General features: G+C 31.7%; 1 protein-coding gene across 1 annotated transcript in view; it reads left to right on the top strand.

The window, feature by feature from the left end:
- Positions 1–27500, top strand: part of LOC145254639 (uncharacterized) — a 455334-nt gene that overhangs the window by 290366 nt on the left and 137468 nt on the right. Inside the window, exon 2 of the transcript XR_013863782.1 lies at positions 2632–2708. The gene's annotated coding sequence lies outside the window, so the exon portion shown is untranslated. The remainder of the gene's footprint in view (positions 1–2631; positions 2709–27500) is intronic.

Below are 27500 nucleotides of genomic sequence, written 5' to 3'. Positions count from 1 at the left end.
TATGATTATCTGCTCTTGTATGTGTCTGGGTGAGCCTATTTTTGTGTGCGGTTGTTTTTTTATATGTGTGCGTGTTTGTTGTTTTAATTGTGTACTTTTATGTATGTTTATGTAATATAAGCAATTATATAAAACAATTTTATGAAACAAGCTGTAGGTTCTCTACAGTGTAATGTACACAACAATGTATTGTGAACTAAGTCACTGCGGAGATGCACGTGAAGCTTTCTCCCAGAGCACCACAGTGGGTTCCCGACTAGAATAGGCAATTTATCGCTTTTATTTTAAAAAAATATGGGCGATTTCACCGATTTCGATATGGCAGTTAAAATATTGAAAGTGTGGAACATTCATTGCTCCTCATTCAATCCCGGGTAAATTCGGGTCTCATTGCCAGTATTAAATAATACACGGTGTCTCAAACAATGTACTCACGCTTTTAATGACGATGACATTTTCATTTATGACCGTATTGAAATGGTATAGCTTCGAAAACAGAAGACAAATGTGATTGAAGAATCATGTCTGCAAATGTGCAAATTGATGATCATTATTTTCTAGAAAACGCTGAAAACAGTAATAGTGTGAATACATTCTTACATTTCTAGGCATCCTGTAAAAATACTATTTGAAATAAGCTGCACGGCATTAGTTATTTGACATATGATAAGAAAGGGGAATACGTGTTCATGCCTTTTCAAGGAAATACTGGGTGGAACGATAAAATGGTCACCTTAGAAAAGACGACATGATTTTATTTCCGTTTGGTGAAAACCGGTTTTATTTTTCTGCTGCTGTTGACCAGTTGTGTACAAATTTCAAGAGCGATAGGAGCCTTCTATGATGTCTGAAAGTGACACAATGTTCAACGAGCGGGAACGGAGATGCTCCGCAGTACAACTCATGCTCTCTACCAATCCAAGTTGTTTTTGTTACAAAGGAGTCACCACTTCTCACGGCCCAGAGGCCACTCAAGGATATGTGTTATAAGCTATAAGATATGCCAATAAGACCATTGCTAGCACCCTCGAAATATGTCGGTCGATTGCCACGAATAACAGGGACGTTCCCAGGGTGATGAAAACAAAGTTTCTGGAGACGGTTACTGTCTTTAGTGTGGTTTCAACTGAGGGCTACATCATGTCACCTCACATCTTCAAAATCGGCATCAAAATCAACACCAAAGTGTAACTGCATGTGCTTAAGAGTGTGGCAGCAGGGCTCGGCGCCGGCCCACAAGTCCAAAGACACCCAGGCTTGGCTTAAGAAGGAGTACTAAAACTTTGTACTCTTCTCTCACTGGCCTTCCTCTTTCCCGGTCCGAACGCGCTGGACACCTTCGTTTGGTCATACGTCGAGAAAATCACCAACATGAACTTCCACGACACTAAAGCCAGCCTGATTGGCGCCATCTTCCGAGTATTCCCCGAGCTCCCGCCGGCGCTTCTGGAAAAGGCATGTTTCCAATTCCTGACCCGTATTTAGGCGATGATTGAGGCTGAAGGCGGCTACATTGAATAAATATCACCTCTACTACATAATCAAGTTACTTGAATTGATTTTTTTCAATAAAAGTTTAAAAATAAAGTGTAGTTTTTCTGGTATTTTTTTTTCTGGAGGACAAATGTATTATTCCACTCTGTAATTCAAGGCATCTAAAAAATATACACACTTCTTGAATGTACAGTATAATTTTTATTTACCAACATAGAGTGAAATAGAATAGCTTCGAATACAGAAGACAAATCTCATTGAAGAATCATGTTCGCAAATGTTCAAATTGATGAGCGTTATTGCCTAGACAATGGTAAAAACAATAAAAAAGTATTACCCTTCTAGACACGCTGTAAAAATAATGTCCAATCACTTGCACAGCGATAGTTATTTTACATATGATAAGGGGATTGCGAGTTCATGCCTTTTTGCAGGATGTATTAGTGCGTAATTAATAGAAATATATCCGTTTTGATTTGGAAGCGGCTTGCTTCTACTGATATTGATATCACCGCTGCTGATGCTATGATCTGTGCTCTTGATACGATTATGCTTAGCCTTACTTGTCGGCCATCAAGTACCAGGTCAAAAGGGACAAGGGCTGGGCGGTTTCCAACCCGGTTTATCCTTTATCCACTTTTTTTTCTCTCTCTCTCTTCCTGCCCTCTCCCCACCTCCAATCTTTGGTCGGTGCGTTGCATTTCATACAAGAATACGGAAGAGACAATTCACTTAAAAGCAAAACCGAACGACCACAAGTCGGGACAAGTTTAAGCTGCGTTAGAGATTTTCACGGCTTTTTCGCTGTACTTCTTTTAATATAAAAACCTCTTCCGACATTACAGTTGCAGATATATTGATACAATCAGACATGCAATGAGATTGCAAAAAGGAAACACTCTCTTTCTATAGTCGCTCTTCCTCATCATCATTATCATCATCATCCTCATCATCTTTTTCTTCTTCTTTTTCTTTCCCCTATCTCTCTCTCTCTCCTCCTGGATAAACAGATAGAAACATTCTTTAATTGTTTTGCGCTTTCAAAACATCTCATTTGCAAACATGCTGTGAGTTACATGTCAACCCGAAATTGGACACTGGTGTTAAAGTGCATTGGTTTTCTTTTATAATTGGCAGACTCTGAAGGTGCAAGAAGTTGGAGAGGACAACATCAGGAATTACGGGGGCAAATGTGCACAATAAATTGAAACAAGGTTAGTATGACCATTCTTTGCTTTTGAACTTTTCATGAGATTTAATACAATTATTTCTTATAAAATTTAATACGATCCTAGTAAATCGTATGCTATTTTATTTATTTTATTTTTATTTTATTTAATCTGTTCTTTTAAATATGAGATTTGATACGTTTTTTTAACTTTATGAAATTTGATACAAGTTTTACTTTATGCCATTTGATCAAGGTTTTCTTTAAGATTTCATGAGATTTAATACAATTATTTCTTATAAAATTTAATACGATCCTAGTAAATCGTATGCTATTTTATTTATTTTATTTTTATTTTATTTAATCTGTTCTTTTAAATATGAGATTTGATACGTTATTTTTAACTTTATGAAATTTGATACAAGTTTTACTTTATGCCATTTGATCAAGGTTTTCTTAAAAATTTCATGAGATTTAATACAATTATTTCTTATAAAATTTAATACGATCCTAGTAAATCGTATGCTATTTTATTTATTTTATTTTTTATGTTATTTAATCTGTTCTTTTAAACTTTATGAGACTTGATACGTTTTTCTTTAACTTCATGAAATTTGATACAAGTTTTACTTTATGCCATTTGATCAAGGTTTTCTTTAAAATTTCATGAGATTTAATACAATTATTTCTTATAAAATTTAATACGATCCTAGTAAATCGTATGCTATTTTATTTATTTTATTTTTATTTTATTTAATCTGTTCTTTTAAACTTTATGAGATTTGATACGTTTTTTTAACTTTATGAAATTTGATACAAGTTTTACTTTATGCCATTTGATCAAGGTTTTCTTTAAAATTTCATGAGATTTAATACAATTATTTCTTATAAAATTTAATACGATCCTAGTAAATCGTATGCTATTTTATTTATTTTATTTTTATTTTATTTTATCTGTTCTTTTAAACTTTATGAGATTTGATACGTTTAACTTTAACTTCATGAAATTTGATACAAGTTTTACTTTATGCCATTTGATCAAGGTTTTCTTTAAAATTTCATGAGATTTAATACAATTATTTCTTATAAAATTTAATACGATCTTGTTTAGTAAGTCGTATGCTATTTCATTTAATCTGTTCTTTTAAACTTTATGAGATTTGATACGTTTTTTTAACTTTATGAAATTTGATACAAGTTTTACTTTATGCCATTTGATCAAGGTTTTCTTTAAAATTTCATGAGATTTAATACAATTATTTCTTATAAAATTTAATACGATCCTAGTAAATCGTATGCTATTTTATTTATTTTATTTTTATTTTATTTTATCTGTTCTTTTAAACTTTATGAGATTTGATAGGTTTTTCTTTAACTTCATGAAATTTGATACAAGTTTTACTTTATGCCATTTGATCAAGGTTTTCTTTAAAATTTCATGAGATTTAATACAATTATTTCTTATAAAATTTAATACGATCTTGTTTAGTAAGTCGTATGCTATTTCATTTAATCTGTTCTTTTAAACTTTATGAGATTTGATACGTTTTTTTAACTTTATGAAATTTGATACAAGTTTTACTTTATGCCATTTGATCAAGGTTTTCTTTAAAATTTCATGAGATTTAATACAATTATTTCTTATAAAATTTAATACGATCCTGTTTAGTAAATCGTATGCGATTTTATCTAATCTGATCTTTTAAACTTTATGAGATTTGATACGTTTTTTTTAACTTTATGAAATTTGATACAAGTTTTACTTTTAAACTTTATGCCATTTGATACAAGGATTTCTTTTAAATTTTGTGAAATTTGATATAAGCTTTTTTTTTAAATTTTGAGATTAGATACAAGCTTTTTCTTTAAATTACATGAGATACACTACAATTATTTCTTATAAATTTAATACGGCCCTGTTTATTGAGCCTTATGATATTTTATCAAACCTGTTCTGTCAAATTTTATGAAATTTGATACAAGTTTTTCCTTTTAAACTTTATGCCATTTGATACAAGTTTTCTTTTATATTTTGTGAGATTTGATACAAGTTTTTCTTTAAAATTTCATGAGATGAAATACAATTATTTCCTATAAATTTAATACGACCCTGTTTATTAAACCTTGATGTTTTATCAAAGCTGTTCTTTCAAACGTTATGAAATTTGATACACGTTTTTTTTAAATATTTTATGAGATTTGATACAAGCTTTTCTTTTAAACTTCATAAAATTTGATACAATTTTTCCTTTTAAATTGTATGAGAGTTGACACAAGTTTTTTCTTAAAACTTTATAAGATTTGATACAAATTTTCCTTTAAAACGTTTTTTATAGCCATCGATCGATTTGAGTGAGAAAATAGTCAGTTTCGCCGATTTCGATGTCAATATAATATGGGAGGGTTAAACATTCGTTGATCCTTATTAAATCCCAGGCAACGTTTGGTCTGCGTGCTAGTATAGAAATAAAAAGACGTTTTATCATGATATCAAAATACATCTCCTCTTTCCGTTTATATATTCATTTAAAATATTACAGTTCTTTATGTCTCCTATCTATGATAGTATACGTTTGTGCCTGTGTTTGTGTGTGTGCGTTTGTGTACATGTCTGTTTGTTTGTGTGTATTTGTGTGCGTGTTAGTGTGTGGCTGTGTTTAATGTGGCTGTGATTTATTTGTACACTCGCGGGGGGGGCACGATCTTGCCGGTCGTAAAATACACTTGACTTTATTCTAATTCATGCAGATTTCGTATTTATTATGACAGCCGCAAATCTCTATTGAATAATTGAATATTCATATATATATATATATATATATATATATATATATATATATATAGGCACACACATATCTATCCATCTATCTATCTATCTATCTATCTACCTACCTCTCTTTCTCTCTCTCTCTCTATATATATATATATATATATATATATATGTATATATATATATATACAATGATGATCATATTTATTGGCACGGTAAAATAAAAGTTAAATTTTGTCTAATAAATTCTAAAAAAGGGATTAAATTAAAGAAAATAACAAAGTATATTATGTATTTTTAACTGGCCTTTCCGATGCAGCAATCGGATTTTAGAAAAAATAAATAACAAAGGAACAACAAACATAATTGCAAAAAACCCTTGTTCAAAATTATTGGCACGATTTATTTAATAATCAATTGTATAGCCTTTGGCCTTGATTACCTTCCTCAGTCGCTTTTCATAGTTTACAACCAAGTTGTTGCACTCTTCAGTAGTAATTTTAGCCCACTCTTCCTGACAATAATCCTCCAATTGAATAAGATTCTTAGGCTTCCTTTGCATTACCCTCAATTTTAATGTTCTTCATAAATTTTCAATTGGATTAAAGTCTGGGCTTTGTGATGGTCACTCCAAAACATTAATATGATTGTCCTCAAGCCATTTCTTAGTCAGTTTAGCCGAATGCTTTGGGTCATTATCTTGCATGAACCACCAACGACGACCAAGTGAGAGCTCTTTAGCAGAGTCTTTCAGGTTTTCATCCAATATTTTAACATAATCTTTCTTTTTTATGCTACCTGTGATCTTAACAAGTCGCCCTGGTCCAGAGGCAGCAAAGGATCCCCAAAACATCAAACTGCCTCCACCGTGCTTCACTGTGGGTATGGTGTTCTTAGGCAGGAAAGCTTCGCCAGATTTTCTGTAAATATAAGACACTTTATTATGGCCAAATAACTCTATTTTCGTTTCGTCAGTCCATAGAACACGTTTCCAGACTGCAACATCTTTATCAATATGACGTTTTGCAAAGGCTTGCCTTGCTTTCAGGTGCATAGGCTTCAATAAGGGAGTCTTTCTCGGACGACATGCTTTTAAACAAGCTCTCTTCAAAACTCTACCAACTGTATGTCGAGATACATTCACTCCAGAGGTGCTCTGTTCATCAACAATCTCCCCAACAGAGATCCTTGGGTTTTGTTTTACTTGTCGAACAATTTTCCGTTCATCTCTTGGGGAAAGAATCCTTTTTCTCCCTCTACCCTCTAAACTCATAACGTGGCCTTGCGATTTGAACTTGTTTATTATGGCTCTAACAGTGGATTTGGGAAGGTTTAGCTTCTTTGAAATCTTATCATAGCCCTCCCCATTGGTATGGCATGCTACAACAAGCTTCCTGACGTCTTCGCTGTGTTCCTTAGTTTTAACCATGGCGATTGAAAATCATAATTTAGTCACTTATACTAGTTTAAATAAATCGCTATCTAAAAAATATCTGAAAAAAATTATTCACTGAATTAGCGTTAAACAAGCATAATATGGCTATAAAAAAGTTCAGAAAGCACGTAAACCGGAAATTGATTGATATTATACTGATACTAAAAGAAAAACAAAGCCGTGCCAATAATTTTGAACAAGGGTTTTTTGCAATTATGTTTGTTGTTCCTTTGTTATTTATTTTTTCTAAAATCCGATTGCTGCATCGGAAAGGCCAGTTAAAAATACATAATATACTTTGTTATTTTCTTTAATTTAATCCCTTTTTTAGAATTTATTAGACAAAATTTAACTTTTATTTTACCGTGCCAATAAATATGATCATCACTGTATATATATATATATATATGTATGTATATATATATATAAACCCTTTTTTGCGTAATAGTATTAGTGTTTATATTAGTGCTGACTCTAAAAGTCTTCTTTTAGCTCTAGGTATCACGTATTTTATATATATATATATATATATATATATATATATATATATATATATATATATACTTCAGAATAATTTTATTTAACAATCAGTTGCTATGGAAACCTGTGATTATAAGATTTAAAAAATATTACTGGCAGTGATATTCTATAAGTATTATCCCATCTAAATAAGAATTGTTCGATATGCAAGATAGAGCAAATATTCCAAAAACCCTTATTGAAATGAAGTGTTTGAGTTTCATATAAAAGAGTTTTGTTATTCTAAGCAAGACAAAGAATACTTTAAAAAATTAATGTCCTTAACCTATAGGGTTTCGATTTCTACCATCTCATCAGAGGAGAAAATATTAGCAAATATTTATAAAGGTATGTACCCTATTTGCTAAAGTCAGTGAGACATGGAAAGTCAAAGTTAAATATATATATATATATATATATATATATATATATACATATATAGTGGAAATGGTAATTAATAAAAACTGAAGAAAGTGCTCAATACCGTTGTAGAGCAAATATGCGTTCTATTTTTTATTACTGTATCTTTCTGTTAAGTTACATTATTGTTTCGTTTTTTTTGGCCGTCTGTAGCATCCTCAGATTTTTACAGAAATGTTCGCTATTTTGGGATGAGAGAGTGAAAGAGTGAATGAGGTCAGGGGGGTGCGAGGAGGGCGGAAGAAATAGAGGAAGGGAACAAGGGGAGAAGGTGGGGGGCGCTTGGTATGTCGATAATGTTTTAGTTTTGGGGTTAAGGAACTTGTGGGGGAGAGCCTGGGAAGTTTATTTCTGGTGTGGCTGAGGGCATAGGGATACATGGAAGGAAAGGGGAATATGTGGGGTGGGAGGAGGGGGTACCTTAAAATTCGAGTCTTAATGTTAAAGTTTTTATGCGTCTCCTTGGTGAGATGATTTCTTGGTAAGTATGTCTTGACCTGTTGGGTGTTCGCTTTTGTTTGGAGGCGGGGGGGGGCTATGGTTCGGTTTATTTATTTTTAGTTTTTAATTTGTTGTTAATTGTTTGGAGGGGGTTAGTTAGCGGTCGTGAGCACGGGTACACACATGCGCACGTACGCACATATATACTTAAAAGAAACGGTCACGTGTACACATACATCCCCGCCCTGGCGTGCAAATATATCAAATTAATCACTCGTGGTTATGACTAATTTACGCATGCTCAAACTAATAGAAATGTCGGCATATGAATATTTTGCATTTTACCTTGACGACTTCTCTACGTGTTATTCATCCAGACAAACTAAAATTTTACTCTTTAAAACACATCTGTCTTATATGATAACTGCTGGTTATTTCAGAGTTATGTGACCAGTAGTTTAACTGTTTATCGGTTAAATATTTTTCACAAATTAACACACAGACTACTACTTTATTATCTATTGGTTTATTTATATAGAAGGTAACATTTTTTTGTGCCTGTATGTGTCTGTCTGAGCCGTTTTGTGTGTGTGTTGGTGTTTTCATGCGTGCGAGCTTGGGCGTGATTATTGCTTTAGTTGCGTATTTTTTGTGTGTTCTGTTTGTTTCTGTATAGATGTATTCGTGTGTGTCGGTGTATGTACGCTCATATATGTGCGCGCGCGCGTGTGTGTGTGTGTATGTGTGTGTGTGCTCATAAAAAGTTCAAGAGGTTTACGAATTATAGAACACAGAAAAACAGGATAAAAAGTACCGTCGGAAAATTCGTTGGTGAACACTAATTGGTTGTGTACTTGATCGTTTGAGAAAAATATTTTTCTCCTCGGATGTTTGTAAGATTTCAGAAACGCAATAATTACATGGGATCAAGTTTTGATACTCTCAGATTGAAATAGGATTTGCGTTTACGAGTCACGCTAAAGTGTTAAATTACATTTCCATCAACAAGTCACGCTAAAGTTAAAAATAGCACTTTCATTGACGAGTCACGCTAGTTTTAAATTGCATTTTCGTTAACAAATCACGCTAAAGTCTTAAACAGCATTCTCGTTGACGAATCACGCTAATTTAAATTGCATTTTAATGAACGAGTCACGCTGAAGTTTGAAATAGAATTATCGTTAACAAGTCACGCTAGTTTTAAATTGTATTTTCGTGAACAAATCACGCTAAATCTGAAATAGCATTTTCGTTGACGAATCACGCTAGTTTAAATTGCATTTTAATGAACGAATCATGCTGAAGTTTGAAATAGAATTATCGTTAACAAGTCACGCTAGTTTTAAATTGTATTTTCATGAAGAAATCACGCTTAAGTCTGAAATAGCATTTTCGTTGACGATTCACGCTAGTTTTAAATTGCATATTTATTAACCAGTCACGCTAAAGTTTGAAATATCATTTTCGTTGAAGAGTCGCGCTAGTTTTCAATTGTATTTTTATTAACGAGTAATGCTAAAGTTGGAAATAGCATTTGCGTTGACAGTAACGCTAGTTTTAAATTGCATTTTCATTAATGTCACGCTTATGTTTGAAATAGCATTTTCGTTATCGAGTCACGCTAAAGTCTTATATAGTATTTTTGTAAACAAATCACGCTAAAGTTTGAAATATCATTTTCGTTGACGAGTCACGCTTGTTTTAAGCTGCATTTTCATTAACGAGTCACGCTAACGTTTGAAATAGCATTTTCGTTGACTCTAGTTTTAAATTGATTATTCATTAACGAAGCACGCTAAAATTTAAAATAGCATTTTCATTGGGGAGTCACGCTATTTTGAAATAGCATTCTCCTTAGCGAGTTACGTTAAAGCTTGAAATAGCATTTTCGTTAATGAGTCACGATTAAGTTTTAAATAATAATTACGAAACCTGCATTAATCAAATTATCAGATTTAAGCGTATTTTACGACCGAGCAATGCCGGGCGGCCTCATACTATATATATATATATATATATATATATATATATATATATATATATATATATATATATATATATATATATATATATGAAAATTAAATAAGATACGTGTTGAATTGACACTTTGAAGCCTAATAACTGCAACACGATTTTTTTTCCTTTATAAAATAAACGATTGTGTATTTTTTTAAAGAGAGAGAGAGAGAGAGAGAGAGAGAGAGAGAGAGAGAGAGATTTTTCAGTCTATATATATTTTTGTCTCTTATTCTTCGTTATGGTGTCTAGTGGGAGAATGTGAGTTGAGTCCACGTGATGTTAGCTGCGAATTTATATGTAGCCGGATAATAACGCGTGGTCGCGCGTGGTTTAAAAATCTGGGTAGTTTATCCATTAAAAGCGTTGAGTGGAATTTGAAAATTAAATAAGATACGTGTTGAATTGAACACTTTGAAGCCAAATAACTGCAACGCGAATTTTTTTTTTCCTTTATAAAATAACATTACGTGGACTCAACTCACATTCTCCCACTCGACACCATGGCGAAGAATAAGAGAAAAAATATATATAGATTGAAAAGGGAGTCTATCTCCGAAATATATACCTCACTTTAAAAAAAAACACTCGTTTATTTTATAAAGGGGAAAAATCACGTTGCAGTTATTTGGCTTCAACGTGTTCAATTCAACACGTATCTTATTTCATTTTCAAATTTCACTCAACGCTTTTAATGGATAAACTAGCCAGTTTATATATATATATATATATATATATATATATATATATATATATATATATACTAGACCACCCGTGACCCGTTGGGTCAGTACGTTATATTAGCTATGGAATTCATGTATGAGCGTGACACTTGTGCCATAAAGAAAATAGTTTTTTTTTACATAACAGAAGCATTTCTATGAAAGTATATTAAAATGAAAAAAGAATATAGATTGATTTCTACGAGTCGTTCTGTTTATTATAATTGTTATTTTTTTTTAAATTACAGTTACTGAATTATAAGTGGTTGGTCATACTTATAGGTAAATATGCACTGAACAGGTATCATAATCCTTATTATAGTTAAATTCAAATTTTGATATATCATCTTTTAAATGAAATACACGTAACTATTTCTCGCGTACGTAACGAAAACAGAGGGAGTAGGAGTGTTGAAATCTATTAGAGGGAAAGTGAGTGGTGTTTTCTTTCCATAAATTGTATAGGGTAATATTTCATATTATTAATAGATTCATAGATAAATAGATTTTATAATATATATTATAATTATCTATGAATCTATGTATTATTTGTATATATAAATAACTATTTGATCAAATTAAATGAAATTGTTTGTATTAAAAGCGATATAAAAATTCCGGAATTGGAATAACGGATTGAAGACGTTGCTATTTACGCATGCGCAACCGGATGTTGAAAACCGGAAATCTGATTGCAAACATACAAGATCCATAGACTTTTAGTATTATATAGATATATATTGTGTATTTAGGCAGCAAGTTTTCATTAAACAAGTATTGTTAAATAGCACGGAGTGTTCTTGCTTAATAAGCTTTCTTTGTAGTTTTTCAGTTTTTCTAATTGTCTTTCTTGTTTCTCGGTTGTATCTGTGTAAGATAGTCTTCTTGGTCCATTTTTTCTTTCTTCTTTGCAAGTACTTTCGACTGAGTTTTCAACAGTCGTCTTTAGACAGTGTTTGATTGTTGTTCGTTTAAAATCTGGATGCTTTTATATGATTCAGTTCAAATTATTTTTAAATTTCTTGAACAAGTGAAGCGTGTCGTGTGCAACTATATAGGATTTTCCCTTTCTTTCTTACGTGTTAGGACGTGGCTAAAATAAATGTCCAATGTTTTTAAAAGCGTGATTTACAATATGGTATAGAAGTTACATTTTTAAATTATTATTTATAACTTTACATTACAATATATATATATATATATATATATATATATATATATATATATATATATATATATATATATATATATATATACAGGGTGTCCACAAAGACTGGCTACTATATGTAGCCAGACTTTGTGGAAGCATCCTGTAGATTATGTAGCCAGACTTTGTGGGCACCCTGTATATATATATATATATATATATATATATATATATATATATATATATATATATATATATATATATATATTCACCTAACCATATGTGTGCATACACATATATATATTGAATTGTCACGTACCAAGGAACTTCAGAATGTTACTACTGTTTTCCAAATTTACATAATTTATTTTTGGTTGTTTAGTTTTTTTGTATATAGTGTTTCCAATATTTTTTAATCTTTTAACGTTTGAATCCATATGGAGGATTTTTGTATTTTCTACTAGGATTTTTCTAAACTGGGAATGTGGGCAGCCATGTTGTTTTAGGTGTTGGGAAATTGAGCTTGTGTCAGTAAGGTGTAGAGTCAATCGTCTGGACAATGCATTAGGCATGTGTCCAATGTAGCTATTAGTGTTGGAGATGCATCCTCCCAAAGGGCATTTAAATTGATAGACGATATTGGTTTCATCGATTGATTTTGTTGTCCGGGAAGCGTTGTTTTTAATAAGATTAGCGGTTTTTAATTTTTTTTATAATAAATGATAAATCGGATCCTATTATGGACCGGGGATGTTTATCGATGTATTATATTTCTTAGTGCTTTTTCATCTGATTTAAGGTTGTGTTGTAGTTGGTTGCGATAGAATATATTGATGAGGTGGGGATTGTTAATTTGGTTATTATTAGTTTGGTGTAAGCTTCTAATTGTTCGTTTAATTTGTTTTTCTACTAAGAAATTGGGGAATTGGTTATTTATCAGGACCTGTTTGATATTCTTTAATTCACTATAGAATATTTTTCTATTTGAGGAGACCAATTTCGCTCGATTAATAATTGATAATAATTGCGGTCTTGTATCGGTAGGGACATTCACTTTTGAAGCTTAAGGTACAGGAATTGGTTGCAGCAGTCTTTATATATTTATCTATATATATAATTTCCAAAAATAGCAAGTAAGTATATATATATATATATATATATAAAGAGAGAGAGAGAGAGAGAGAGAGAGAGAGAGAGAGATAGATATGTTATGAGTAGGACTAGGACAACAGCATATGCTTTTCAGTGTTTTAACTTTCGAGTGTGTATCCGTCGATATTTTATATGCTGATGTGGTTCTCGGATGATTAAATGTGTCTGTATCGGATATATACTCGAGAGTCAAAATAATTATAAGAATACTCTGTTGTCATAGGCCTACTTATAGTGCTTTTATACATTTTAGCTTGTTTACAAAACAATATTAGAATAGAAAATATGCATATTCTATTCAAATTTACACAAATATCAGTTATATAATTATTCTATAAATTCGACTTTGCCTTCAATGATTGTTTTTCTACAGTTTGGAAACCGTTCACAAACTGAAATCAAGTTGTAGTGTTCGTCATGCGGATATCACCTGGCAAATTGCAAGCTTTAGTGAAGTTACGGTAATATGACAATCTTGATTTGTCTCCCTTTTCAATAACGCTAATTTCGATGCTTTCTGTAATGTTTATGATGGCGGTATTTTTTTAGGGGGGGGGCGTTGTTAATGAACCTTTCCATAATATTAATTTGTATATTTTAGTCATTGTACTGGATCGTCCACGGCGTCTTACCCCTCATCAGCCCTCTTCCCTTTCTTTCCTTTTTACATGAAGTACGTTATAATACTTCCTATCCGTTGCGTGATGAAGGCTCATTAGATTGGCGATCTTTTGATCCGGGTATCTGAGTTTTTCTTTTGTCCGCTTCAAGAGTATCTCAATCAGAATTATGCCAACACATTTATATCTTCTATTTCATTTCTGTTCTATAATTTAGGTTCGTTCGTTTGATTTCTTCTTTTTAGTTAATCTTTTCTAATCTTCGCTTTCATCTTGGTTGACTTGATGGCTTCCGCTTCTAGAATTTTTAGATATTTTCCTTTTTCATCTTTTTTTATTTCTTGTTGTTGTTCTTCTTCTGTGTCTTCTTTTTTTCTTCTCCCTCTAGTTCTTCTTTTTCTTTTTTCTCTTCTTCTTCTCCCTCTTCTTCTTCTTCTTCTTCTTCTTTTTTTTCTTCTTCTTTTTTCTTCTCCCTCTAGTTCTTCTTTTTCTTTTTTCTCTTCTTCTTCTCCCTCTTCTTCTTCTTCTTCTTCTTCTTCTTCTTCTTCTTCTTATTATTATTATTATTATTATTATTATTATTATTATTATTATTATTGTCTTCTTTTTTCTTCTCCCTCTAGTTCTACATTTTCATATTATCCGTTTCAATTACGAATGGAAACCAGTAATGGCTTCTTCTACGATTATAATAGAAATGATAGAGAAATAGATATGCAAATGTTTACGTCCTTATATATATATATATATATATATATATATATATATATATATATATATATATATATATATATATATATATATATTGTTTGTTTTGGTTTTAGCGATATGTTTTGAATAAATTCAATTGTTTACGAAAGTGCATTTTTACCTAAATGCGAGTTGGGAATAATTTTCCCTTTAACCAATTTGGTACCCCCACATAGGGAGCGGTATATATATTATTTTTTTTTTAAATGTAATTATCCACTGACACGTGTTTCATCGTCCACGACTCATCAGAGTGACTGAATATAGCGAGATTCGAAATCGGAACCCCACGTTAATGAGCCTAAACCCATTCAAATATTTACGAAAGTGCATTTTTACCTAAATGCGAGTTGGGAATAATTTTCCCTTTAACCAATTTGGTACCACATGGGGAGCGGTATATATATTATATTTTTTTAATGTGATTATCCACTGACAGGTAAAAGTGCACTTTTGTAAATAATTGAATTAATTCCAAACATATCGCTAAAACCAAAACAAACAACATCTAAGCAAATCGCAATATATCTGGACAGTTGGCGAGATGGGTCAGAGGTAAGGGGTTTAGGCTCATTACCGTAGGGTCCCGATTTCGAATCTCGCTATATATATATATATATATATAATTTTTTTAAAATATAATTTATAATATATATATACTAGCATAATCACATTGACACACTGGTTCCCGTCAGATCACCGAATTAAGTAACTATTAGCCTGCTCCCGTACAGTATGCGTGCGTATCTGGGTGTACTAGGCGCTGTATGTGCTCTCCGCTTATGTCGGCATTGTTTCCAGTCGTCTTAAAATTCTATTTGCCACTGGAATAAGAATATGGCATCCAAGGAGAGCTGTACTTTGAGATTGTGCAACTCTTGCCATAAAAGTTTCACGCCCAAGCACCCTTACAGTAAGTATCCATAGTCTGTTATATATATATATATATATATATATATATATATATATATATATATATATATATATATATATACAGTGCCACGCAAAAGTATTGGCTATTTTACATTTTTCTTCATAACTTTAATTAGGATTCAAGATTTTACCTAAAATTTGGTCAGTATATTCCTATTACTATTCTAAATTATATTCGGAGTAATAATTACAGAATCAAAGTTTAGAAAGTTATATTTAAGGAAAAATATGGATTAACAAACGCAAAAGTATTGGATACACTTTTAAAAAATTCTTTTTTTGAAATAAATTTAAATGGCATTTGCTTAGCGTGTTGCAATAATGCAAACGAGTTATCAGTGACTAATCAGAGAGCTTTATATTAAATAATTTTATAAAATTCTTTCAGTTTGGGCTCACTCCTGACAACTCAACCAATTCCTTTATAAAAATGCCTAAAACTAAAGAGTTGTCAATAGACATTCGTCAAAAAATCATTGATAAGCACAAAGAAGGAAAAGGGTATCGAATAATATCAAGGGGACTTAATCTACCACTTAGTACAGTTGGAAACGTTATTAGAAAGTTTAAACCTCCTGGTGAAGCTGTTGCAAATCTTCCAAGATATGGTCGGCCAAGGAAATTAAACGAAAAAAAATCAAGGTGGGTAAGCATAAAGGTACAACATCCCTTTTGTGAAATTCAAACCGACCTCAGAAAAGCTGGGATTAATGCGAGCAAGGATACAATCAGTAGAGTTCTAAATCGTGCCCCAGAAAGGTTCCATTATCGAAGCTTAAACATGTCAGATCACGTTTGAATTATGTTAAAACATGTGGGAAACAACCACAAGAATTTTGGAACAAGGTAATCTTGTCAGACGAAACAGAAATCGAAATCTTTGGAAGAAACACAGCAACACATGTATGGCGTAAAAATGGCACCGTCTATAACAAAAAGAATAATATTACTGCAGTAAAGTTTGGCAGTGGTCCGATTATAGTATGATGGTAATTTTCATCCAAAGGTACTGGTGAACTAGAAATCACTAATGGTAGAATGAATGGACATATGTACAGGGCGATTTGGGAGAAAACCTCCAGAAATCTGCTGATTTGTTGGGACATAAGAGCAATTTCGTGTTTCAGCAGGACAATGATTCCAACCATATTGCTAAACTAACCAAAGAATGGCTTCGAAATAACGAAATTGACGTTTTTATTTGACCCAGTCAGTCTCCAGACCTCAAACCAATTGAAAATTTGTGGAAAATATTGAAGATCAATGTTCACAAGAGGAATCCACAAAATATTCAACAACTAGAACAGTTCTGCAAAGAAGAATGGCGCAAAATACCTGCATATCTTTGCAGAAAAAAATGTGTGCAACTATAGAGAGCGATTGGAAGCTGTTGAACGCAGTAAAAGCTATGCAACCAAATATTAAATCAATGTATCCAATACTTTTGCGTTAGTTAATTTATATTTTTCCTTTAATATAAACTTTCTAAACTTTAGTTTTGTAATAACTACCGCAAATATTAGTTAGAATAGTAATAGGAATATACTGACCAAATTTTAGGTAAAATCTTGAACCCTAATTAAAGTTATGAAGAAAAATGTAATGCATCCAATACTTTTGCGTGACACTGTATATATACTAGCAAGAGTATATTGTTATGATTAAGGACCCTAAATATTAATGTCTTGGAGGAGGATGTCACGACAAGAGAATAAACAGTATAGAACCAATCCTTCAAAAAGCGCAATTAATCATAAAAAGAATGATATCATGAGGAATGATCATATAATATTCTTTCATTAATAAAAGGAGGAAATACCTGGGAGAATCGCGCTAGGAAAAGAGCAAAATATTTTACGTATGTTATCCTGGCAGCAGAACAGATACAATCTCCTAAAAATTGGTGAAGGTAATCCCTAACAAAATAGGATCATGACAGCAGAACTGATAGTGCATTGGTCTCTTTACTAAAGAGGATGTAACACCCCCACGTACCCCACCCTATCGACCCGTCAATATTTCTATTGTTTGATCGTGTCTCACATCCGGGGGAGCTGGGTGCCGTTCCCGGGACGGAACAATCGTTTCAGAAACGTCCACGACACAAATACACCAAGTAACTCTTCCTTTTAAAAGATCGGATCACACACACACACACACACACACACACACACACACACACACACACACACACACACGTACATATACATATATATATATATATATATATATATATATATATTGTAAAGTATAGTAAAAAGATTAATAATTGTAAATTATGAATCAGTTTCAAAAGGAAATTGACAATAATTGACAAAGGTGTTGCCTTGGAACATAACCACATCAGCAAAAATTTAGGGGTTGGAAGAAGTTTTAGACAGCAAAATAAAACTTTGCATTTTTGTAGTAAGTAAGGCGGGTATTCCAGCAAATTTAATGTTAATAATGAAAATAGAAAACCAGGAATTAAATTAAGAGAAAAAAAGAAAAAAGTAAAAAAAAAAAAAACTCTGCTCTTAGACTCGAGGTCTAATTCCCTCTATTACATATATATATATATATATATATATATATATATATATATATATATATATATATATATATATATATATATATATATGTGTGTGTGTGTGTGTGTGTGTGTGTGTGTGTGTGTGTGTGTGTAAGATATGTAAGTTAGAAAAGCATTTCATCCAAGGCATGAAAATTTTTAAACAAAATATTTTTTACTATAGGCTTTAAAAATAAAGGTACAAGATTTAATTTGAAATTTATTTATTTTCAAAGTGCACTTTTATAAATTTTACAAAGTAAGATATAAAAATTTAATCTAAATTGAATAAAAAAATTACCTCATATTTATTGTATGTAATGTACATTCTGTTGCACTTTTAAAGAAATCATTGAAAATTTTATATCTATATCATTAATTGCTAGATTAAAGATGTTTTTAAAGTGCAACAGAATGTACATTACATAAAATAAATACAAGGTAATTTTTTGATTCAATTTAAATTAAATTTTTATACCTTACTTTGTAAAATTTATAAAAGTGCACTTTGAAGATACATAAATTTCAAATTGCATCTTGTACCTTTATTTTTAAAGCCTATAGTAAAAAGATTTTGTTTAACAATTTTCATGCCTTGGATGAAATGTTTTTCTAACTTGTGTCTTATCTTTTAAAGATTATATTTTAAAACTCTCCTTCTCTCTATTTCAGTTTGTATTTCTCCTCACACCACACTTCAGTTTTGCAACCCCCTCTTTGTATTATTACAGGTCTGAATATTCTCTCTGTTTCAGTTTCCACAATTCGTTTTTTGAAACTCCCTTTTTGTAATACAGGTCTGAATAATGAGAAAATCTGAATTTTTTTAAACAAAAGCTTTAAAATAACTTTTTTAGATTAAATTTAAAAAAAACTTTTTTTAGAATAGAAAATCTTTCAAGTTTAATAAAGAACATATTTCATATAGGTTTGATTAACAAATATTCAGTACATAACGAGAAAAAGAGAGATGAAAATTTCAAAAGGACTGTATAACTGGTTACGCTCAATAGTAGTCCTCGCTAGCGAAAGTTTTTGTTATTGTTATTCTATTATTATTATTGTTTAAAACATTTTGCGCCCTGCTCTTTCGCGCGAGGACTATTATATATATATATATATATATATACATATATATATATATATATATAAATATATATATATATATATAAAAATATATATATATATATATATATATATATATATATATATATATATATATATATATATATACCACTCGGAAAATAACGTACGAACAACCTAGCGGCGCTTTTCGCACCACAAACTCATCAGGAGTTAATCATTGGTTTATTCAAAAGATGCAAAAACGAATTAAATTGTCACACAAGAGCAAATACTCGGAGATATACGAGTTAGAAAAAGAGGAAAAAAAAAGGAGAACGGTAATTCATGTGAATTATATATACAATAATATAAAATATATGTACAATTGGGATGACTCTAAAACCTATTTAAAGATTTTGGTGTCAGTCTCAGTTTTTCATGCAAGCCTTCGCTTTACCGACAGAAAGTATTTGTAAAACCTTAAGACATGCTCGGAGATATATTTAAATCGTTTTTTATACCCCCTCACCCATCTCAATTGTACATATATTTTATATTATTGAATATATATTTCACACGAAATATAATTCGCCTTTTTTACTCGTGTATCTCTTGTGTGGCATTTGTTTTTTTTCATCTTTTGCATCAACGATTAACTCCTAGTGAGTTTATTTGTACGAGGCACTTAGGATTTGTTTGAATATTTTTTAAAGCGCTGTCTAGTTTTTGTACCATTAAAAAAGATATATATATATATATATATATATATATATATATATATATATATATATATATATATATATATAAATATAAGCGAGATAAGACACTAATAGAAATCAGATGAAAAATCCTGCTAGATATCACTTGAAGTAATACTTTCAAGGTGATCCTAGCCAAAAAGGAAAAGCTCAATATAACCACGAAACTTATATATATATATATATATATATATATATATATATATATATATATATATATATGTATGTATATATATGTGTGTGTGTGTATGCGTGTGTATGTGTGTGTCTGTGTGTGTGCGTGTGCGTGTGTGTCTGTGTGTGTATCTGTGTCTGTGTGTCTGTGTCTGTGTGTGTGGCTCTTTATTGTAGTCGGGATTGTGTGTGTATATATATATATATATATATATATATATATATATATATATATATATATATATATATATATATATATATATATATATATATATAATGTTCCCAAAGAATCCACAATAAACAAACGTCGTCTAATTTTGCGTCGATTTGCAGTTCATTTCCAACTGAACACTCGCCTTTAAATTACTTTTTTTATAAGTTTTCGGGTATGCTGAAAACGAATATCACAGTACCGACAAATATTTTTACTGACATTAAGGCATCGTGTTTTCCAATGCATTACTTAATAGTTTTTAATGAACTTATTGAACCGCGCTATTTTCAAATAGTTTTTTCAAGTTAAACTAAAGTCTTACGATATCTTTTTTTTATTAAATAGTTAGATGAAAGTGCACAATAGTTAGAAAACACACTACTCTCCCTATGTTAAGAATGGCTTTTTAAATAATAACCTTATTATTTCAGCATGGTTCAATAAGTGCATAACTACCGTTTTGATTGGTAACCACGGTGTTTTATCTGCGGTGAAAACAAGTTACACGCATGCGCATTGTTTACTTTATCGTCTGCAGTTTGAAAAAAGAAAAAGGCGACCACTGAAGATCATAACGTATTACATTAGAAAGACCAATGTCTCATTATCAGGAAAACTATTTGTTAGTGCCAGTTTTTAATGTGATATTTGTTTCAAGCAAATCCGAAAACGTTTAAAAGTCGTCATTTTAAAAGTGAGTGTTCAGTTGGAAATAAACTGTATATTGACTGGGTATTTATTTGCTTCCCCACTTAGTGTTGTATAATAAGGGGACAGGCTGAAGAAATCGGAGAGGCAAGCCAAGAACGTGAGATGAGGGTCACGTTTCAACCATGACAACCTGAGCTAGTGACACACATTTTGGAACCATGACACCTGAGCTAGTGACACACATTTTGGAACGCGGTTATGTTTCAAGGCCAAACAAACAAAAGGAAATTGGCCTACAATCGAAAATAATAACATCAACAAATATTTTATAACCAGATTGGAATGCAGAGACATTCGCAGCTGGGCTAGAGAAACGTGACCGATATCAATATGAACAAAGATGTTTTGGTTTTTAAAAGAGAGTAGCGGCCGACGCGGAGAGAACGAGCCTGCCATCTATCAATACCCCCCGCCACGCCACCTATCTCTAACAACACCTCTCTCCTCGCTAGTGGAGTCAATGACAGCCGACAAAAGTGTAAAGAAAGATTGTTGAAAATAAACTCGAACTCTTTTGTAAACAGTCGAGTCTTTTAGTTGTCATTCAAAATATACACTCGTCGGTAAACTTGTCCGGCGACCATTTTGTCCACGCAGTTATATAGACTGAGTGCACACAACGCAACATTAGCAAATTAGGCACAACGCCGTTTTTTAACGTGGAGAGTGAAGGGGAGGGGGATCAGTTACCCCGAGAGGGAACTGGATAGTGGAAATTGGTATGAACGGTTTCCCCTACGGTGACGAATAACTGATTGCTACAAGTGCCCGCATGTTCTTTGAGATTCATGCCCGGTCCCTGTGCGATTGCTGTAGACCAGTGGTTCTCAACTTTTTTTTACTCATGGGCCCCTTTTCCTGTCTTTTTATCTTGGTGGACCCCTTCATACCTATTAGTCATAAGACAATCTTCTATTTTTCACTAATATAATATTTGAGGTTTTAATCATCAAAGAAATAATACATTTTTTTTTTTTACATGGGGGTCACCACTTATCAAAGCCCGAAGACCACTCAGGGATAAGGGTTATTGCGTGTACAGTAATCAATGAGATAGTATTGTAGTAATCATTAGTATTGGGGGTTTTGATAGAGTGTCTTACTTAAGGAGGCGGTTCGTCAGGAGTTTGTTTATGTTGGACTTGAAGACGTCCAAGTTGTAGTCAGGTGGGAAACAGGGAAGCGGCAGAGAGTTCCACTGGCGTGCAGTTCTAAGAAAGAAGCTTTGCTCATGGAATCTACGTTTGGATTTAGGCACAGATAAAGAGTGGGGAAAATTATTGACAGTAGTTTCAGCCAGACGGGTGTTTCTCGTGAAAGATTGGCGAGGGGGGGGGACGAGGGATTGGAGCTCAGACGAGCACCTGCCATGGAAATAACGATAAAAAAAAGACAGGTTCTCTTCCCTGTAACCTTTCTCCCACAGGAGAGACGTAACAGGGAAGAGAAAAGGGCATCCCCCACTAAACCACGAAGTCTATTTTGTACTCTGTCAAGGCAGGATAGGCTGTTTCTAGCAGCTCCTGCCCAGATGTGGCAGCAGTACTCCATCCTTGGACGTACTTGGCTTTTATACAGATAGAGAATTGCATCAGTAGTGAGATATCTTCTGGAGCGGTAGAAGGATCCCACCATTTTCTCAGCATCCCTGGCAACAGCTTTATTTTAAAATGAAAACTAATTTAATGCAAATAAGATATTCTACAGCAACTATTATGATAATAATGATAATAAGTAATAACAATAATAATTTAAATTGGATTATTAATAATTATTTACCAATATCTTGTATTACAATATTACAATGTTTCTTCCATAATCAAGCCGATGGAGATCAGACAGTAGAAATTAAATTTTTAATAATAAAAACTATTCTGAGACCGAGCTTTTACATGTTTTAAACTGAAACACTTTGAGACTGCTCTCAACTACTTGTAATAATGATTCAGTCTTTAAACCTGTGTCTGAATGATGAGTAATCAGCTGGTGAAAGCTGGAAACAACACTGCTGTACCAACAACGATTATCATATGAACTTTTACACACACGCACACACGTATATATATATATATATATATATATATATATATATATATATATATATATATATATATATACTAGCATGGGTGCCACGCGTTGCCCGGGTTTTTGGAGGTGTATGTTAAGCAAAAAAATAAAATAAAATAATAAATAAAAAGCGGTCAAATTTTTTTAAATTTTGACCCCTATTATGACCCTTTAAAATTAATTGTTTTCGGCTCAAATAAAGTTATTAAGTTAGATCCATGTCCAAGAAATCTATATCTAAAATTTCATGTGTGTAGACCCAAAATTGTCGGAGGGGATTTATATATAGTTCTCAAAGGTCAAATCGTTGAACTTTGACCCTTTAATCGCAAAATTTCTGTCCGAAAACAAATCACATCGATTTTCTCAAATCTCAGAACCCTGTATATCAAATTTCGAATCTGTAGGTTTAAAATTGACAGAGTTATTACGTAGGGAAATGTACACAGACACACACACACACAGACACTTTCACTTATATATATATATATATATATATATATATATATATATATATATATATATATATATATATATACTAGTATTTCGGCCCGGCGTTGCCCGTGTGTTTGGAGGTTTATGTTGAGTAAAACAAAGAACAAAAACAACAAAAAAAGGTAATTATTTTAACTTTGACCCCTATTATGAGCCCTTAATATTTATTGTTTTGGGCTCAAATCAAGTTATTAAGTTAGATCCATGTCCACTATACCTATATCTAAAATGTCAAGTGTTTAGAACCAAAATTGTCGGAGGAGTTTGGTAGAGTTCTCAAAGGTCAAATCGTTGAACTTTGACCCTTAAAAGTCAAATATCTGACCGAAACCCGATCACATACATTTTCCCAAATCTCAGTACCCTGTATCTCAAATTTCATGTCTGTAGATTAAAAATTGACAGAGTTATTGCGTAGGGAAATGTACACAGACACACAGACACACAACACACACAGACACGTTCACTTTTATATATATATATATATATATATATATATATAATTTATTCATACACGCATTGATGGCTACATATGTGCATACATGTTTCTGTAATAACCCGTTATTGGGGAGATTACGTCTTCAGGCTAAGAATTACCCTTACTTCTTGGCCTGAAGACGTAATCTCCCCAATAACGGTTTATTACAGAAACATGTATGCACATATGTAGCCATCAATGTTTCTATAAATAAATTTAATATACCTGCTCTGTTCACTTATTGAGCACTTTTTAGTAGACACATGTTGTTTTAATGGATGTACTTATAGGAAATTAAACTCTACTGCCATAATATACATATATATATATATATATATATATATATATGCTATATTCTGATATATATATATATATATATATATATATATATATATATATATATGATGAGCTGTGAAACAGCGAAACAGTACTGTATGTGGATTACTATATATATATGTATATATATACATATATATATATATATATATATATATATATATTTCTGTAGAAATATATTTTCTAATAATCAATTCTTATTGAAGTGGCTAAATGTAATTACAGAGCAATATAGAGAATAAATGACAAAAGAAAACTATATTCCAAAATTCATGATGTTGACCATCTTATTATTTATTCCTTTAATTCAGTTGACTTATACAATTCTTGACAGTATCTATTTTGTAGCGTAAAATGAATCACTTAATTATTACATATATCAGTGAATCTATTATGGCCTTAACTCATCAGAAGAAATCGCAACACTCATACATAATAGTATTGGATTATTACCGTGTCAAATCAGATTTCAATTCCTTTTCATGGATTGAGTGTTGCTATTTCTTCTGATGAGTTAAGGGCATAATAGATTCACTGATTGATATAATAATTAAGTGATTGATTTTGCACTACGAAACACATACTCTCAAGAATTGTATCAATCAACTGAAATGAAGGAATAAATAATAAGATGGTCAGCATTTTGGAATATAACATTTAGTTATTTATTCTTTCTCTCTCTCTCTCTCTCTCTCTCTCTCTCTCTATATATATATATATATATATATATATATATATATATATATATATATATATATATATCTTTTCAAGGGAAATAAGGTAAAAAAAAAGATAAAACGTCTCCTTTTTCAAACGTATCTAATAGAAGCTCTTTAACGTTTTTTCACAACTGAAATTCAACTATAAAACCTCCTCACACTACCACACGACCTCCCTCTCTATTTAATACCCCCCCAATAACTTTTCTATCCATTTCTGTAAATTTAAACTTCAGTCCACCTATAAATTCCGATGAAATTGGTACTCTACCTCATCTCATGGGGTGAAAATCCAATGGAAACAGTAATGTAAATTTATTATGGGCTCAATAAAAAACTAAAAAATTATATATATATATATATATATATATATATATATGTATATATATATATAAACGGCTATATGTATGCGTGTCGGTCTGTCTGCCTCCATATTTTCAAACTCTATCTCTCCGAAAGTAAAAGTCGCAGAGCGGCCTTGGGGAGGGGGATTAAATGATGGGATTTTTTACGGTCCGTTCTTTTATGCATCTGTAGCCGATTAAAATAAATTTTAACGGATCCAAAATGGATCAAATTTTTTAAAAAATCGCTATATATTTTGTACATTCATTATTTACATGCGTGGTACAGTGGAAGCATCACTGGCTTTGAATGCTACAGTTTTGATTTCGATTTTAACTGATGGCACCTAAAGTCTTTTTTTTATTATTATTTTTGAAATCACGACTCAATAATAATAATAATAATAATAATAATATATACGAAATTTGGACAAATAAAAATATAATAATAAAGTGCGTTTTACGCCCGGACAAAGCCGTGCGCCCCCGCCCTGCTTATATATATGTATTCACAGATCGTCATATAATGATTAGATCACTCTGACTGACGTTAAAAGCATTTAAAAAGAATAAATGTTTAAATCTCAACTGTATTTCTTGCGGTTGACGATAACCGAATGGATTGGGTCCATGCTAATGAAGCCAGACATGACTTCTGTTGCCGGGTTCGAATCTCTCGACTGGTGTTAATCGTGACACCCTGCACTGATGATTTCCGAAAGAGTGAAACACTAGTGGTTTTAGGTTTTTAATAATTATTATAGTAAATAATTATGCCAGCCCTTTTAAGAAACTTGTTTCTTATCGTTCAGCACTTTCAGTTGAAATGAGTCGGTCAACTTAGCCCATATGCGCAGATCGTCGTATAATTATTAAATCACTCTGACTGACATTAGAAGCATTTAAAAAGAATAAATGTTTAAATCACAACTGTATTTCTCGCGGTTGGCGGTAGCCGAATGGATTAGGAGCTTGCTAATGAAGCCAGACATGACTTCTGTTGCGGCTTTCGAATCTCTCGACTGGTGTTAATTTTGACACATTGCACTGATGATTCCCGAAAGGATGAAACACTACTGTGTAGGTATTTAATAATTATTACAGTAAATAATTATATATATATATATATATATATATGTGTGTGTGTGTGTATACATACACACACACACACACACACACACACACACATATATATATATATACATATGTGTGTGTGTATACTAGCTGGACGCCTGCCAATAAGCTTACATATGATATTTTAATTTATGCAGATTGTGTATGTATAATTATTGAATCAATCCTCTATCGATTATTATATATTACAATAATTTAATTTGCCCGGTTGACTAATTAGCTAAAATAAATAAATGTCAGCTAATATTTGGGCTTAACGATGAATGTCCTGAAAAGACACTTCTGGTTTATGATTAGTTTTAATATAGGCAAAGGAAGAAATGATTTGCAGTGATTTTAAATGGTACATAATTTATCCTTAGTAAATAGAATTCATAATTAAGACAACATTTTTTTTTTAAATGCTGAGTTACAACCGGGCTTGAACAGAAAGATCATTCGGTCGATAGTCTAATGCTTTACCATTGAGCTATATTTTCAGATGCCGATAATGTTGTTTTTTTTATGATTTGTTGAGATTTTATTACCTGTAACGTAAAATATTACCCTGTAAAAATTATTTTTATCTATAACAAAGATTATTTTAGGATCGGATTTTTTTCGATTGTCGATACTTATCGGATGAATTTCTGTACGATACAGATTTAAGAACACTGCCAGACATATAAACTACCTTTGTATGAAAATTTGCTAAAGATAAGCTTTGGCGTTTCGGACACTATAACGAAAGAATTCAAACACACACACACACACACACACACACACACACACACACACACACACACACACACACACACATTAAGTGACTTTTATATAATAGTGTTAGGGCATTTAATGGGAATCCGAATCGGAAATCGGAAAATCGGA

The sequence above is a fragment of the Euprymna scolopes genome, chromosome 30 (genome assembly GCF_053919585.1).
Source record: "Euprymna scolopes isolate OS-2025 chromosome 30, ASM5391958v1, whole genome shotgun sequence".
Classification (NCBI taxonomy): domain Eukaryota; kingdom Metazoa; phylum Mollusca; class Cephalopoda; order Sepiida; family Sepiolidae; genus Euprymna; species Euprymna scolopes.
This window is presented reverse-complemented; position numbering and strand designations above follow the sequence as displayed.